Source organism: Danio rerio, chromosome 15 (assembly GCF_052040795.2).
Source record: "Danio rerio strain M-AB ecotype USA chromosome 15, GRCz13ab, whole genome shotgun sequence".
Taxonomy (NCBI): Eukaryota; Metazoa; Chordata; class Actinopteri; order Cypriniformes; family Danionidae; genus Danio; species Danio rerio.
The window spans coordinates 36,095,189-36,110,998 of NC_141035.1; the positions used below are offsets into that span (position 1 = coordinate 36,095,189).

The following is a 15,810-nucleotide window of genomic DNA, read 5'->3' on the forward strand; positions in this document are numbered from 1 at the left end:
ATGTTTGCTCCCACTTTCTTCTGTACTTTGAAGTGCGTCAAACGCACAAAACTCCCAATTCGCGTCACAGGATGTCTAATCCTATCTTTGCATTGCCTTTACATGAAAATCACTCATGCTTCATCCACGTCTGCTTACTGGACAGGATGTAGTGATAATGCTAGGATTGTGAGGACGCAGGTGAGATGTCATTTTTCAAGAAACACTCAAATACATCATGTGCGCTGTGTATGCAATGTCTATAAGTCATGTAAAACAATTAATTGCACACTGAAAAAATATTATTTGATTATATAGTTTGGAATTTGATGTTTCATGAGATTATTAAATTTTTTTGCGATTATTTTGCGTTTAATTAAGAGTTTTGCAGGGTCGCAAAAAATTTGTTGATTTTGCGTTGGATTCAGCAATCACGAAATGACGAAAAACTAGTGGATCTGTTTAATAACAAATTTGTTGTGAAGCAAAAAATATATATTTCTGAAAACAAAAAAAGATACAAGAATGTACAAAACGTGCACTTAGCAGTCCTAATGATAAAGAACTCAACTGGAATATTTGTCAAAATACAGTGCTGTGGGCCTGAAAAAGCAAAGCCTAAAAGTTAAAAGAATTATAAAAGCCTAAAATATGAAATAGCTTGAAAGATAGAAAAGAAATGTGGGTAAGTAGCCTTGTATGTTTCCAACATATTTTGCACACCTCAATGATCTGTTAGCAGGTTTCTACCATGTAATTACACTGGTATCATGTTTTTAGCCCATTGCTAACATGTTTGTAAGAAGATTTAGCACACTGATAATATTTTAACACAATGCTAACATGTTTGTGTTATGATTTAACACACCACTAACACGAATTAGCACATTGCTAACATGTTTTTTGGAATGATTTACCACATGGCATACATCCCACATGAAATACATAGTAATTTATAGTAAATACTATAGTTTTTGTGAGCCTTACTATAGCAAAATAAGTAATTTTTTGTGGTAATTTTATAGCTGCTGTAATACAATGACTATAGTAATATAATCAATTAGGCTAACTGATCCTTTACTATATTTTCTTAACTAAGCAATATACTACAATACATTACAATTTACTATAGATAAAGTACACTAAAGATTTACAACAGTTAGTTTATCCAAAAGCATAGCATTTGTTGCAACTGTCGACTAGTTAATACATGCTGTATGCTGTAGCATTCATTAACTAAGTATTGCAAAAACTACAATATATACCACTGAATACACTTCACTACAATATAGCTAAAAGACACTATAGCCTAGTATTTACCATAAATTACTACAGTATTTTTTCATGTGAGATGAATTAATACTGCTAGCAAGACTTAACATACTTAGCTCTAGTATTATCATTATTCGTAACACTGCTAATATGTTTTACAGGGTATCTGCACATTTTTTAACAGAAAATTTAAGACCTTTTAAGACCTTTTTAAGTCCTCTAAAAGGAAAATTTAAGACTTTACCTAAAAAAAAAAAAAAAAAAAAAAACAGGAAAATGTTCAGTGTGAACACAGAATGATGTGGTGAAGTATGGCGGCAAATCTATGGCAGCAAATCAATGGCAATATAAATCGAGCGCAGCGATGATGTTTGCGCGCGAGGAGAAGTGAACCGTGAGCAGATTACTTGGTTGACTTGGTTTACTTGTTATCTCTAACGCTATTGGCTACTGTGCCTTTCCGGAAGTTAGCCGGGATTGGACGCAAGTTAAAAGATCACGCCGTTAAATATATATACAATTTGCAAGTCATAATCATAAGAAACTTTCTGAGAACTTTATGAACTTTATGAGGATTCAATCTCGAGAAACAGTCAAATAATATCCAAAATAATGACTTACATTCTTGTAACATGACTTTCTGAACCCATTTGATTTGTCCGTGCAGGACTTGTCTGGTTTGTTGTATTTTACTTCATTATTAACCACAACAGCAGTGCTCATTTTCACTTGGGGATGATCTTTCTAGGAAATATTGTCTTCAGAAGAGTTTATTTGCGTTTTAGATCTTTCCATACAATGCATACTATATGTGCAGTGCAGCTTTGTATATTATTATAATTGTTAACATTGTTTGTAATATAGATCAGTGTAAAATATATATATATCTATATATTATATATATTTTTCAATCTCATTTTTAGTTAATGATTGAATAACCTGCATATAAAGACTTCAATCAAAAATGATTAGCCCAATTAAACATAAAAAATACAGTGACAGACATTCAGATGGGTTTTTATCGCCACCTATTGAGCAACAATTTAATTTCTACAATCTTCGTTTGGCTTTACTCACTATCCATTACATCATTCCACTTCAGAGGCATACAAAAACTACTTTCTATACGACAGGCCCACATCTTAAAGGTCACATATGCAGTTGAAGTCAAAATTAGTAGCCCACTTTTTTCTTGTTTTATTTCGGCAAGAATAAAAGCTGTTTTAATTTTTTAAAACCCATTTTAAGGTCCATATTATTACCCTCTTTAACCTATTTATTTTTTTCGAAAGTCTACAGAACAAACCATCGTTATACAATAACTTGCCCAATTACCCTGCCTAGTTAACCAAGTGAAGCTTTTAAATGTCACTTTAAGCTGTGTAGAAGTGTCTTGAAGAATATCTAGTCAAATATTATTTACTGTCATCATGGCAAAGATAAAATAAATCAGTTATTAGAAATGAGTTATTAAAACTATAATGTTTAGAAATGTGTTGAAAAAAATCTTCTCTCCGTTAAATAAAAATTAGGATAAAAATAAACAGGGGGCTAATAATTCAGGCGGGCTAATAATTCTGACTTTAACTGTATAGTGGAATAACAGACTAATGGCAATATATTTACTATAAACCTTTGTACTTTATGCACTGCATGCATGTATAGCCTATTTTGTATACTATTGTCCATCCAATTTATTCTGACTTGTTCTTCACAGAAAATGAGTCAAAGACAATGAGTCTTAGAAAAAAAAAGATTTTTATAAATTTGAACACGTTTAGTTTGAGTTCAGTTTAAATGTAGGTGCTAAACTTCATCAAATGGTTCAAAACACATTTAAAGTCTGAATTATTCGTCCTGAATTATTAGCCCATGTATATTTTCCCCAATTTCTGTTTAATGGAGAGATCTTTTGCCACATGGTATAACTCTCTCTTTCTCTCCCAAGTAATAAAGTTTGTTACAAGAATATATCTCATTATTTTGATATGTCATTATATGACTTGGTCATGATGGTAAGAATAGGCATTATTATGAAATTAATTATTACAAGAAATATCTCATTATTGAAAGTAAGTCGTCACCTATTATTACTGAGAAAGTAAGTCTATGTTTCACACTGTGACATTATGATAAGATTTCCTATATATTTTTATTTAACGGGGAAACTAGCTTACCTGCGTCCAATCCCGGCTAACTTCTGGAAAGGTAGAGTAGCCAATAGCGTTAGAGATAACAAGAAAACCAAGTCCCGCCCTAGGACTCACAAAAATCCAAAATGTTTCGCGCGAGCAGAGAGAACTGATCGCGCGCGCGCTGTAGGCATGACCTCGCTCGCGAGAGCGTACATCGTGCGCACAGATGATAATGTGCGCGCGCAGGACTTGTTTTCTCGCGCTGGATCAGTTGAGCGCGCGCGTGAAGATCCCCTGTGCGCTCGCGAGCTGTAATTTTCTCGCGTGTAGACCTGTAATCTGCTCACGGTTCACTTCTCCTCACGCGCAAACATCACCGCTGCGCTCGATTTATATTGGCATTGATTGGCCGCCATAAGACGAGTCGGACATGATATTTAAGATCCCACATGAAATTTAAGACCTCCTTATGGAAAATTACAGAATTTAAGACATTTTCAGACCTTAAAAATCGAAAATTTTATTTAAGACATTTTAAGACTTTTTAAGGATCCGCGGGGACCCTGGTTTTACCACATTGCTAGCATGCTTCTAGCATGATTTAACACTGCAGGTATGTTAGCACAGTATTAGCACATTGGTAACATTATAACATACTGCTACCATGTTTTCTAGCATAACTTAGCACAATGTTTACATGTTTTCTGGCACATTGTTAGCATATTTGAACCGTTTGCTAACATGTTTTAACACTACAAACATTTCTAGCATCACTGCTAGCATATTTGCAAACCTGTTAAGAATGATCTACCAGGCAGCTAGCAGGGCTAAAAGGGCATTTTGATACTTTGTCTTACATTACTGTGTGGTGTGACGAATATGGCCGACCAGACACATAAATATTTTGCAATTTATTCCACAACCAGCCAACTTTGCCCAGAGAAGGCTCGAAACCTGATTCCAAGGTATTTACGACCCAAAGGAATGTGCCATGCGGCATTAAACACAGGAACGACTTAGAAAGGACTCCTTGTCCTCTTAACAAGGACTGCTTGTTTAACACTGACATTTTCATATAAACTTTACTCTCTTTATGTTTAATCATATGTTTTGCAAAGTTTCCCTTTCTCTTTATTAATATTTTTGGTTTTAATACCCCTGCATATAATGTTTAACTGTACCTAAAAACTGTGCTAAACATCCTCTTATACTGTTCAAGTTTGGACTTTTTGAAAAGCTTACTCGCTGTACAAATCGACCGTTGACATTTTATTTTAATATGAGTGCAACATATTAACGTTTTAAGAGACTTTAACATTTCTGTCCCGATTTGCATAAAATTTACCTATGCAAATTCTTCTGCCTCAGACAAAGAGCTGTAAATTACTATTCAAGGAAGTTAGCTTCTAGTTGGTCAACTTTCAATGGAGGGTGGATCCGAACCTGCCCTATAAAAGTTGAAGACCAAGCTAAACTCTCTCTCTCCTCTCTTCGAAACTACCCTGTGCTCTGAAACACGCTGCCTGGGAGCTTCCTTCTCTCTCTCCCAACTCCAGGCAACCCCCCTCTCTGGTCTGAACCACGTTGTTTTGAACTTTCATCAACCCTCTACAACTTCCTCAGAGACTGAGAAACCTCCAAGAAAGCAGGCAGAAACCCAGACAGAAAGGGTTAATCGCACAGCGCTCGGATAATGCACTGCCCAGAACCCTCTTTGCCGCTTCAACTTGAAACTACAACCTCCGCTATTCCGCTATATAATGTTCCAGAAGGTACACGAGCCTTGAAATCTAAATCATAACTTACAACATTATAACGGCGGAAAAGGCGCGGGAAGAATAACTTTGAGCTAATTTACTACAGTAAGAATGGTGTAGATATGCGAGCACTTTAATCTACAGAATAATTTGTCACAGAATATAAATGTGGATATGCGTGCAAGTTAATCTATATTATTATTATGATGTGCTACCTGTTTATTTGTGTGAGAATAAACAAAGCATGAAATATGTAATGTTACAGTGGTAAAATTTTCTGTACAACATTATAGTATGGGCGATGTAATATATATTGTTTAATATTTAAGGTTTACAAAAGCACGCTGATGTATACAGTGAGTATTACAATCGTTTGTTAGTTTTCTTTTTCAGACAAAATAATACATTTTGAAAAGAATCTGGCCGAGATAGTTGACGTTAGCCAAGCTGCCAGCATGTTTATAACTAGCTACCTTAACATTTAAACTAATGGCACTGACAGATTTATTGCCGCCTTGAGTATTGAGCTTTTTTTTTTTTTTTTACTGCCACTGCAAATACAAGAACAAAAGTACGCGCAGTAGGACTTTTGGCTCATGTGCTTGATGCTTCTTGAGGGAGTCTTTCTTTCTATGTTTCTCAAGACGCTGGTCAGGAAATGCTGTCTGTGCTATTGAAAACAATGGGCAGAAGTGATGCATGAGTTTAATTTGTGGGGTCTTGCTTTCAAAGAGAGTGTAGAGAGAATGGTTTGCCGATGTTGCTCCACTGTAAAACAGAACTCTTTGTTGCAGTAATTGAACACTTCATTATGTTACACTGCTTTCTCTCTAACCAGTTCCTTTGTGAGAAAAAGACAAAAACAAAGACGGCAGCGTTTGACAAATGAAGAATAAATCAATGCAGACTGCCAGGGAGAATAATCTGCTTGGCAAGTCGGAGATAAATTCTTGAACATACTTCAGGAGAGCTCCGCTAAGACCTCTTCACCTGGCTGGACTGTGAAACATGTTTGAGTGTTTCTTTGTGTGTCGCAGAGGTTTGCGAGTTCATGACGGTGAATTAATCTCGCTGCCAGCTGCTTTTCAAGATAAGGTGTTCCTTCATCTCCTGCACTTTTGTGTGCATGTGTGAGCGCACTGCAGTACGTCCATATCCCTTTTGTTTTTATCACAACCTGAAGCAAGTCTGTGTTTTTTCATGTAAGTGTAAAGTAAAAAGTAATTTATTTGAGCCAAAAATATCTATTTGTAAATTAAATGCAACATTTAGCACATTGCTAACATGTTTTAATAATGTTTTAGCACACTGTTAGCATATTTAAAAAATAAATATTTACCAAAAGAAAACATCTTAGCACAATGAAAAAACATTTCTATTAGGATACAACACGAGTGACTAATTTTAACACAATGCTAGATTTAGTAAATTGTTTTCATATGTTGCTAAGCACCACACAGATAGCATGTTTCTAGCATTACATATTACGCTGTGTAAGCAACTTTTAATGTATTGTCTTCATAATTCCCATGCGGCTACTGTAGCATGTTTCACATATGGCTAAAAATGACTTAGCACACTTATAGCATGTTTACAGAATTATTTACCAAAAGAAAACAAGTTTTAGCACAGTGCAAACATATTTTTAATATGATATAACACACGACTGGCTTATTTTAATACACTGTTAGCATACTTAGTGCATCGTTTTCATGTTTTCAGTGTAGCTAATCATCACACCAATAGCATGATTTAGCACACTGCTAGCATGTGTCTAGCATAACATATTACACTGTGTGAGCATGCTTTAATGTATTGTCTGCATATCATATTTTTCATGCGGCTACTGTAGCATATTTAACATATTGCTAAAATGACTTAGCACACTGCTAGCATGTTTCCAAAACTGGTTACTAAAAGAAAACATGTTTTAGCACAGGGCAAACATGTTTTTAATATGATAACACACAACTGGCTTATTTTAATACACTGTTAGCATACATAGTGCATAGTTTTCATGTTTCCAGTGTAGCTAATCATCAAACCAATAGCATGATTTAGCACACTGCTAGCATGTTTCTAGCATAACATATTAGACTGTGTAAGCATGTTTTAATGTATTGTCTTCATATTATAATTTCCATGCAGTTACTTTAGCATGTTTCACATATTGCTAAAATGACTAAGCACACTGATAGCATGTTTCCAAAATTATTTACCAAAAGAAAACATGTTTTAGCACAGGGCAAACATGTTTTTACTATGATGTAACACACAACTGGCTTAATTTAATACACTATTAGCATACTTAGTGCATTGTTTTCATGTTTTCAGTGTAGCTAATCATCACACCAATAGCATGATTTAGCACATTGCTAGCATGTTTCTAGCATGACTTATTACACTGTGTTAGTTGCAAACCATCATTTCCATGCGGCTACTGTAGCATGTTTCACATATATTGCTAAAATGACCAAGCACACTGCTAGCATTCTTTAGTTCATTGCTTGTTTCGATTATGTTACTAACATTATTACTTTTTTCTACTCATTACTGTTCGTTTTTATTTAGTTTAGCACATTATTTACTTTGATTCAGTCATTTGAATCACATTATTTGGGTCTTATTTTGCAAATTATTTAAATCCAATATTTATCAAATGTGTTTACTAGATCGTTTTTAATAGAGCAAAGAATTCAAAGCTAATTCAAAAAGATTAAACTGCATCAACTTAAAGCCTAAAAACTTTCCCATGAAACTCTCGATCTGAAAGAGTGATTTACTGCTTGGCTTCGACATCCACAGACAGCGTGAGACAAGTTTAATTGCTTGTAAGGGTTGTTGTCTTTCCAATGCCTGGCAGTCTAAAAACAGCATTACCACTGACCAGCGGGCATAAATAAAGTGAGATTGGGTTCCTTTTCCAAATCAAAACACAACAGAATTGGCACAACCCATGCCAGTCACCCGCCATCTCCACCTCCGCACCATCCATCTGCGTGCGTGTGTGTGCGTGTGATTGAACGCAGCTCATAGGTCAACAACACAAAAAAAGCTCCAGTCGAATCAGTAATCCAATCCACTACTATAAGCCAAATAACAGCTTTGTGAAATAACATCACACTCCATTTGGGGGCTTTTCTGGCTACTTTATTGATTGCAAAAGAGAAAAGATGTCAGGGAAATTAATTACTGTTTCTTCGGGCTCGCATAAAACAGAAATGATCTTTGGATAAAGAGAAAATGGATATCTGAAGAGCACAGCGCAGTAATCACAGTGATCATCGTTTTTAAAAATAATTATTAAGAGAAAAGAAGATGAAAGACTATCTTATGTTGAAAAGCAGATGCAACTCATTTGATGGATTTGATCCTGCATCTTCCACGAGCTGAATGCGCTTTCAGTGTCTTGTCAATTAATTTACTGAAACATAATCCTTTTCAAATGCATTTTAATTAATACTTTCATTTAGTAAGCACACGTTCAACTGAACAAAAGTGAAAGACCTGTATAATGTGTAATAGATTAATAAAGATTAGTCATTTGAGAAAAAGACTGCTTCTTTTAACCATTATTTTGATCAAAAATGCTGAAAAATAATGTTTTTTCCCCAACAAATAATATTTACATATCCACCGAGAATTACAAATGAGGAATACAACAAATGGTTCCTCAACGCGGCTAATAATCCTTTGAAGTGCTAGCAATACAAGATTTCACCCGTTAATAACACTAGCATTTATAAATGATTTTATTAAGCACATAACAATGTTTATTGTTAAATGTATTACTACTTTTATTTATTCATCCATCCATCTGATCTATCTGATCTATCTATCCATCTGATCTATCCATCTTCCAGTATGAATAATATTTATCCATCCCTCCATCAATTCATCTATCCATCATCCACCCGACCATCCACCCATCTACAGTATCCATCCATCCATCCATCCATCCATCCATCCATCCATCCATCCATCCTTCTGTCTATCTATCCATGTACAATATTTATCTATCCATCCTTCCATTTACAGTATTTATCCATCCATCCATCCATCCATCCATCCATCTATCCATCTATCTATCTATCTATCTATCTATCTATCTATCTATCTATCTATCTATCTATCTATCTATCTATCTATCTATCTATCTGTATCCATCCCTCCATCAATTCATCTATCCATCTACAGTATCCATCCATCCATCTATCTGTCTATCTATCCATGTACAATATTTATTTATCCATCCTTCCATTTACAATATCCATCCTTCCATTTACAATATCCATCCATCCATCCATCCATCCATCCATCCATCCATCCATCCATCCATCCATCCATCCATCCATCCATCCATCCATCTATCTATCTATCTATCTATCTATCTATCTATCTATCTATCTATCTATCTATCTATCTATCTATCTATCTATCTATCTATCTATCTATCTATCTATCTCTATCTATCTATCCATCCATCTAACCATCTACAGTATCCATCCATCCATCTGTCTATCTATTCATGTACAATATTTATCTATCCATCCTTCCATTTACAATATTCATCCATCCATCCATCCATCCATCCATCCATCCATCCATCCATCCATCCATCCATCCATCCATCCATCCAATCATCCATCCATCCATCCATCCAATTTATCTATCTATCTATCTATCTATCTATCTATCTATCTATCTATCTATCTATCTATCTATCTATCTATCTATCTATCTGTCTGTCTGTCTGTCTGTCTGTCTGTCTGTCTGTCTGTCTGTCTGTCTGTCTGTCTGTCTGTCTGTCTGTCTGTCTGTCTGTCTGTCCGTCCGTCCGTCCGTCCGTCCGTCCGTCCGTCCGTCCGTCCGTCCGTCTGTCTATCTATCATACATCTACAGTATCCACCCATTCATCCAACTTCTTATTTTGAATATTAATGTAATCAGGATTTAAAGGTATATTCAACCCTGCATAAAAAAAGAGTATGAATTTAGTTTATAAAATGTATTTTTAAAAGATGCATTATTTTTAATCTGGAATATTTTAATTGCATTTACATAAACCAGCACTTAAAACTAAATCCTTTATAAGATACTTTTTTATCTAAGTGATTATTATTATTATTATTATTATAGTTTTATCTTGAATGTTGATGTACTATTTTACATTTTATTAGCATAAATCAGGATTTTGAGCTATATTCAACCCTACATTTTGCTAATTGAGTTGCAACCATGACAAAACATCATGCTATATATAAAGAAATTCATACTAAAGCATCCTGCTTCACAATCACCTTTTTAACAAGGCAGCCAATTTAACATGCAGTTTCTGAGAGTGACTTTTAATGTAGCTCAACACTGTTTTACATCATCACCTACACTTCACTTCCGTCAATCTTCCACTTGGTCTAAAAGCATCTATATGAACTCCCCGTGTGCTTCCAGGAGTTCCTCATGGACTCCTTCTGTCTGCTTGTCATTTCTGCAGTGATTATGAGTGACGACAGCGGCCGGTTCCTGTCACCTCCTGATGGGGAGCACTTTTGAATAAATCTAGCTTTGTGACTACCAGTGATTTTCCCTCAAATTTGGTACCATTTCTCTCCTTCACCCTTTCAAACATGTATACGCTCTGTACAGCGGCAGAAAAGAGCACAGTGGAGTAATAACCCATGAAAGCTCCACATTGTGAGAGACACTACAACTAGCAGTGTGGACTGAATTACACACCTCTCACCCTGGGCAGCTCACGACTAGCCTTTCATGACCGGAAATGTGTTTTCCTTTTCATTTCTTCCAGTATGAATCATTTCTGTTCCATTTTTCTTCAACTTTTTTGCTCAGTGATGGAAATGAGACGATAGCCAAATAAGAAAAAAGTATGAATGACAAAATCTACAAGAATAATGTATTGATGTTTTCATCAATGTATAAAAATAAAGAGCACTTTTGTACTATAATGTAGCTCATAAGCAAACATTTCCTGCAAATTGTATTATTCGTTCAAAACTGTCAATCTGTGGGAGAAGAAAAGATGAATGCAGATGTGGATAAACCTGAAACCAGAAACTTTTAAAGGGACATCTGAGACAACGGAGATGGCTTATATTTTTTAGTAGAGGTACAAACAGCTGTAATTTTTGCCCCGGTGTTGTTTTGCTATTTAGGCCATGTCGACACAAATTTTTTCTTCCATTTTGGCCTTCCGTCAACACTGAGATGGTGTTTTTTGTAAACGAAAATCTATCTTTTTGAAAACACAGTGCAAAGTGGATAAATCTGAAAACGTTTTCGTGTTGGTAGTGTGGATTGTGAAAATGGAGGCTTTCGAAAACGATGACGCGTTTTAGTCATGTGACCAATTCAGGTAACATGGTGAACGACATTGCAGAGATTTATTAAAGATTAATGTCAGTTTGTACATGCTCCATATTGCCTCTCTTCAAAGGGCATGGAACATTTACTGGAAGCTGTTGTTCAGTTGTGGAAGCAGACGACAGTTTGCTGAGACGTATCAAAGAGACGGAAAATAAACAAACACCAGGTTGATATGATGCAGGTAAAAGCGTCTTACGTCTGTGCACATGCGCAGTACTCAACAGAAACATTTTCAGTTATTTAAATGTGGATAACGGAACGAACTGAAAACTAAAGTGTGAATGAGGAGCATTTTTAACAAAAACGCCATTTTCAAATTTATCAGGATTAGTGTAAGATTACTGCTTTAGTAATATGCTTACAGTAATAATACGATTTAAAGCACTTTTTAGCACACATTGTTGATTATTAGTTGACAATAAGATATGTTAGTAAGTATTATTCTGTAAAAATTAAGTAAACTTCCAAAAAAAAAGGCTTTATGCTTTACTTTCATATTTGAGTTGAGGCCGTTCAAATCCATACCAGTGTAAAAATGTCTCTTAAGGGGTGCATTACAGAAAAAGATCCTAATTTTAAAATCTTATCTTATCTAATTGATAACTGGTAATTTCTGATAGGACCACATTTAGGACAAAATCTATTACAAAACAGCATTTCTTAACTACAGGTAAGAAGGTGGTATTACAGTAACATTATTTTTCAGATTTAAGCCTGGATATTTCACTTCACTTAGAGCTGTGTTACACACTACATGGAAGGTCAGTCTCAAAAGCCCATAATAGGGGCTCTTTAAGATAAGAAATTTTCTGTAATACCCTAGAGCATTTAAAGAGCTTAGATATTTGAGATATCCTTATTTAGTAATGTTTGAACTAAACCTCTTAGATTTTAGGGAACTAAATCTATAGTAGATTTAGTTGACTAAAATCATATAAGATTTAGTAGACTAAAACTAAACTATTTCATATTTAAGGGAAAGTGAAGAGAACAAATGAAAATTGTTATCATTTAGTCATCCTCCACATGTTCCAAACAAGTGTGAGTTTCTTTCTTCTGTTGAACAAAAAAGAATACATTTTGAGGAATGTTAGAAACACTGACTGAGAAGTTTTATTGCTACTATGAATGTCCATGGCTGCTGGATTACAACATTCATTAGAGTATCTTCTTTTTGTGTTCAACAGAACTTTCTTTTTTTTTTTTTGGGTGAACTATCCCTTTCATTTATGATAAAAAAGAAAGATTAAAACAAAACCAAAATTGTTGTCAAACTGAACATGGGTTTCTTCATAGATCACACACCTCGTACTCTTTTACTGTTCACTCCTGTCTTCAGCACACATTTTTCCTCTGCTGTGTTGTGCTTTGTCTCATTTTTCCTCATGCCACTTCTCCCACTGTCCTCTCAGCAAAGAATCCCCGCTGATGTTGAAAGCACCACAGCAAGACTCTTTTAGACTTTCATGTCCTCTGAATAATTCACAAATATTCTCTGAATAAATCACTCTTTTTGAGGTCAGGAGTTTGTGTTTTGCATTCTTGACTATTTTAGTCTGTTTCGTTGTTTAAATTGCCTTGTGCGAGTGTTTTACATGAATTGACTGTATATACAGGAATGCACGTTAGATAGCATTATGCCATTGGATGACTGTAATCAGCTGAAGACTGACACATTAAAAAAGTTCAGAGACGCAGCATGCTTGCACACTCACAGAGGGGCTGAGAAGTCTAATTGTGCTTGATTATTCCTTTTATTCTGCTCCTGCTGAATCATGTGATCATTTGCCTTTATTTTAGAGAATAGATGCTAGATGTGGCCACAGCTGAATTTGCATCAAATGGAAAGATGAACTTTAGATTAAAGGTTAGCGCTAAGAATTTTATTTATATTATATTACATTATATTATATTATTCTTTTATTTTCTTTTCGGCTTAGTCCTTTTTAACCAGGGGTCGCCACAGCGGAATGAATTGCCAACTTATTTAGCATATGTTTTACGCAGCGGATGCCCTTCCAGCCACAACCCATCACTGGGAAACACCCATTCACTCTCATTCACACTCATACACTACAGACAATTTAGCTCACCCAATTCACCTATAGCACATGTCTTTGGGTTGTGGGGGAAACCAGAGAACCCGGAGGAAACCCACACAAACACGAGGAGAACATGCAAACTCCAAACAGAAATGCCAACTGACCCAGCCAGGGATAGAACCAGCGACCTTCTTGCTGTAAGGCAAACGTGCTACCCACGGCACCACTGTGATGCCCTGTTCATTCATGGTCAATTCATTAATTATTGACTAAGACTAAACTATATAAAAAGCCTATATATAAGTGTGTTGATGTATTTTTTTTTAATTATCAATTGGGGAACTGCTTGTACAGAAATGTAAAGAAAAAATTAAATATAGTCTATTAAATATAGTAAATCTTGAAAAAACTGAAGATTTTGTTCCATACTGTGTATATTTGAGAGAACAATATGCATGCAGCACAAGTTTTATTTTTTGTATACTTTCACTAAATGTTTTCACTACATTGTTGAATAAATTATCCTCGCATGAAGAGTAATGCCCAAAATTATTGACATCATGGGTCCATATTGCCCCCATTTTTAAGAAAATCATCTTGCCGTTTTTTAAGATTGCGTACACACTAAAATCAAACTTTTCCAACAACTAGCAAAACCTTACACTCAAGGAGCAAAACACAAGGCTAGATCTGCACAACTGTAAGTACATGGTCAGCTTTACACTTTTTGCAAAACATTACACACAATGATATGCAAATCAATAAACACACTTGGATGCTTTTGACACAGAAGTGTTTGATGATGGAATTTCCTTGCAATTTCAAAGCAAAGGCTTCCAAATGAACACACACAAGCCAATTGGTTAAACACAGCCATCAGATGTGCAGGCACACTGGTGCAAAACTGTAGACACACCAATCAGCTGGAACCACAATTAAAAGCAATAGGTTGAAACTTCACTAGTCTTCAACTAATATGTGTACAGTAGCATAGCTATAAATATCAGTTTTCAATAAATATCGAAGGCAATGTTGCAGTAAGAGGAAGAGGAAACACAAAAGTAAGGAAGATTGGTAAACATGAGACAGTGGACGGGGGAGATTTTTTTTTTTTTGCTATTGAAATGTATACATCACCCGGATAAATAAGCTTTATTTTGTTGTATGGTTTGTTAGTATAGGGCAATATTTAGCTATCAGTCTATCACTGTTTGGTGAATTTCATTTACTTTATAGCAATATCTCTAAAAACAAATCAAACCCAGATTATATCAGTACTAGTCAGTTAGAAATGATACCAGTGTTCGAGATTGATTACAGCAGTGTGTAAATGAAGCAAACAGATTTATATTAAATGAAGCGTGTGTGTTCTGTACGGTGTCAAAATTGTGTTTTGTTATATTGTTCTAAAGTTTTGAATGAAGTGTTTCATTTTGTAAAAGAACTGATGCGTTCTGCTGTTTGCGTGTGTGGATGTGGAAATTGTGTGAAGTGTTTTGACAAAATGAGCCTTAATTTCAAAATTGTGCTTAAGCAATCGTAAAAAACGGTGAAAATCTGATTTAAAATTTGTTGTATTTTTTTTTTTTATTGTAGAGTAATGTACACTTTAAAATATGTTAGCTGTTTGTTCAAACTACTTATTTTAAAAAAAGCTGAAACAACACAATTCTTGCATTTTCGGGGGGCAACTTAATTGTTTTATGTTCAATTCACTTAAATGTGTAAACACAATAATAAGTTAACTTAATTCCTTCATGTTTGCCCAACACAAATGGATTGAGTGGAATCCAGCATTTTTACAGTGTAATATAAAGTTTTTACAGTATTAAAAACAGCTTATGTTCATGCAAAGTCCCCATAAAACAAGGAAACCCATAATATGAGTGAGTTTGTTGGTTTTGGTGGTTTACAAGGACAGTTTTTTATAATGACTTGGATATGACATAGTTGTACATACAGTAGTTGACATTCCTGATGTCCTTATAATTTAAAATGCTTCAAAATCATACTCATGGTCATTTGACATTCAAATATTGCAACAGGTTTCATGTGAGGGTTGGGTTTCGGGCAAGGGTATCCAAACTCGGTCCTAGAGGGCCGGTGTTCTGCATAGTTTAGTTCCAATCTCAATCAGATACATCTGGGCTAGCTCTTACTAGGCTTTCTAGATACGTACTGACAAGTGTATTGAGGCAAGTTGGAGTTAAACTAACTAGTAATAAGCACTTTTCACTAAGA

At 35.1% G+C, this 15,810-nt stretch overlaps 1 protein-coding gene across 8 annotated transcripts in view; it reads right to left on the minus strand.

Moving 5' to 3' along the window:
* Positions 1–15,810, minus strand: part of nbeab (neurobeachin b) — a 569,044-nt gene that overhangs the window by 361,765 nt on the left and 191,469 nt on the right. The gene's annotated exons all lie outside the window — the stretch shown is intronic.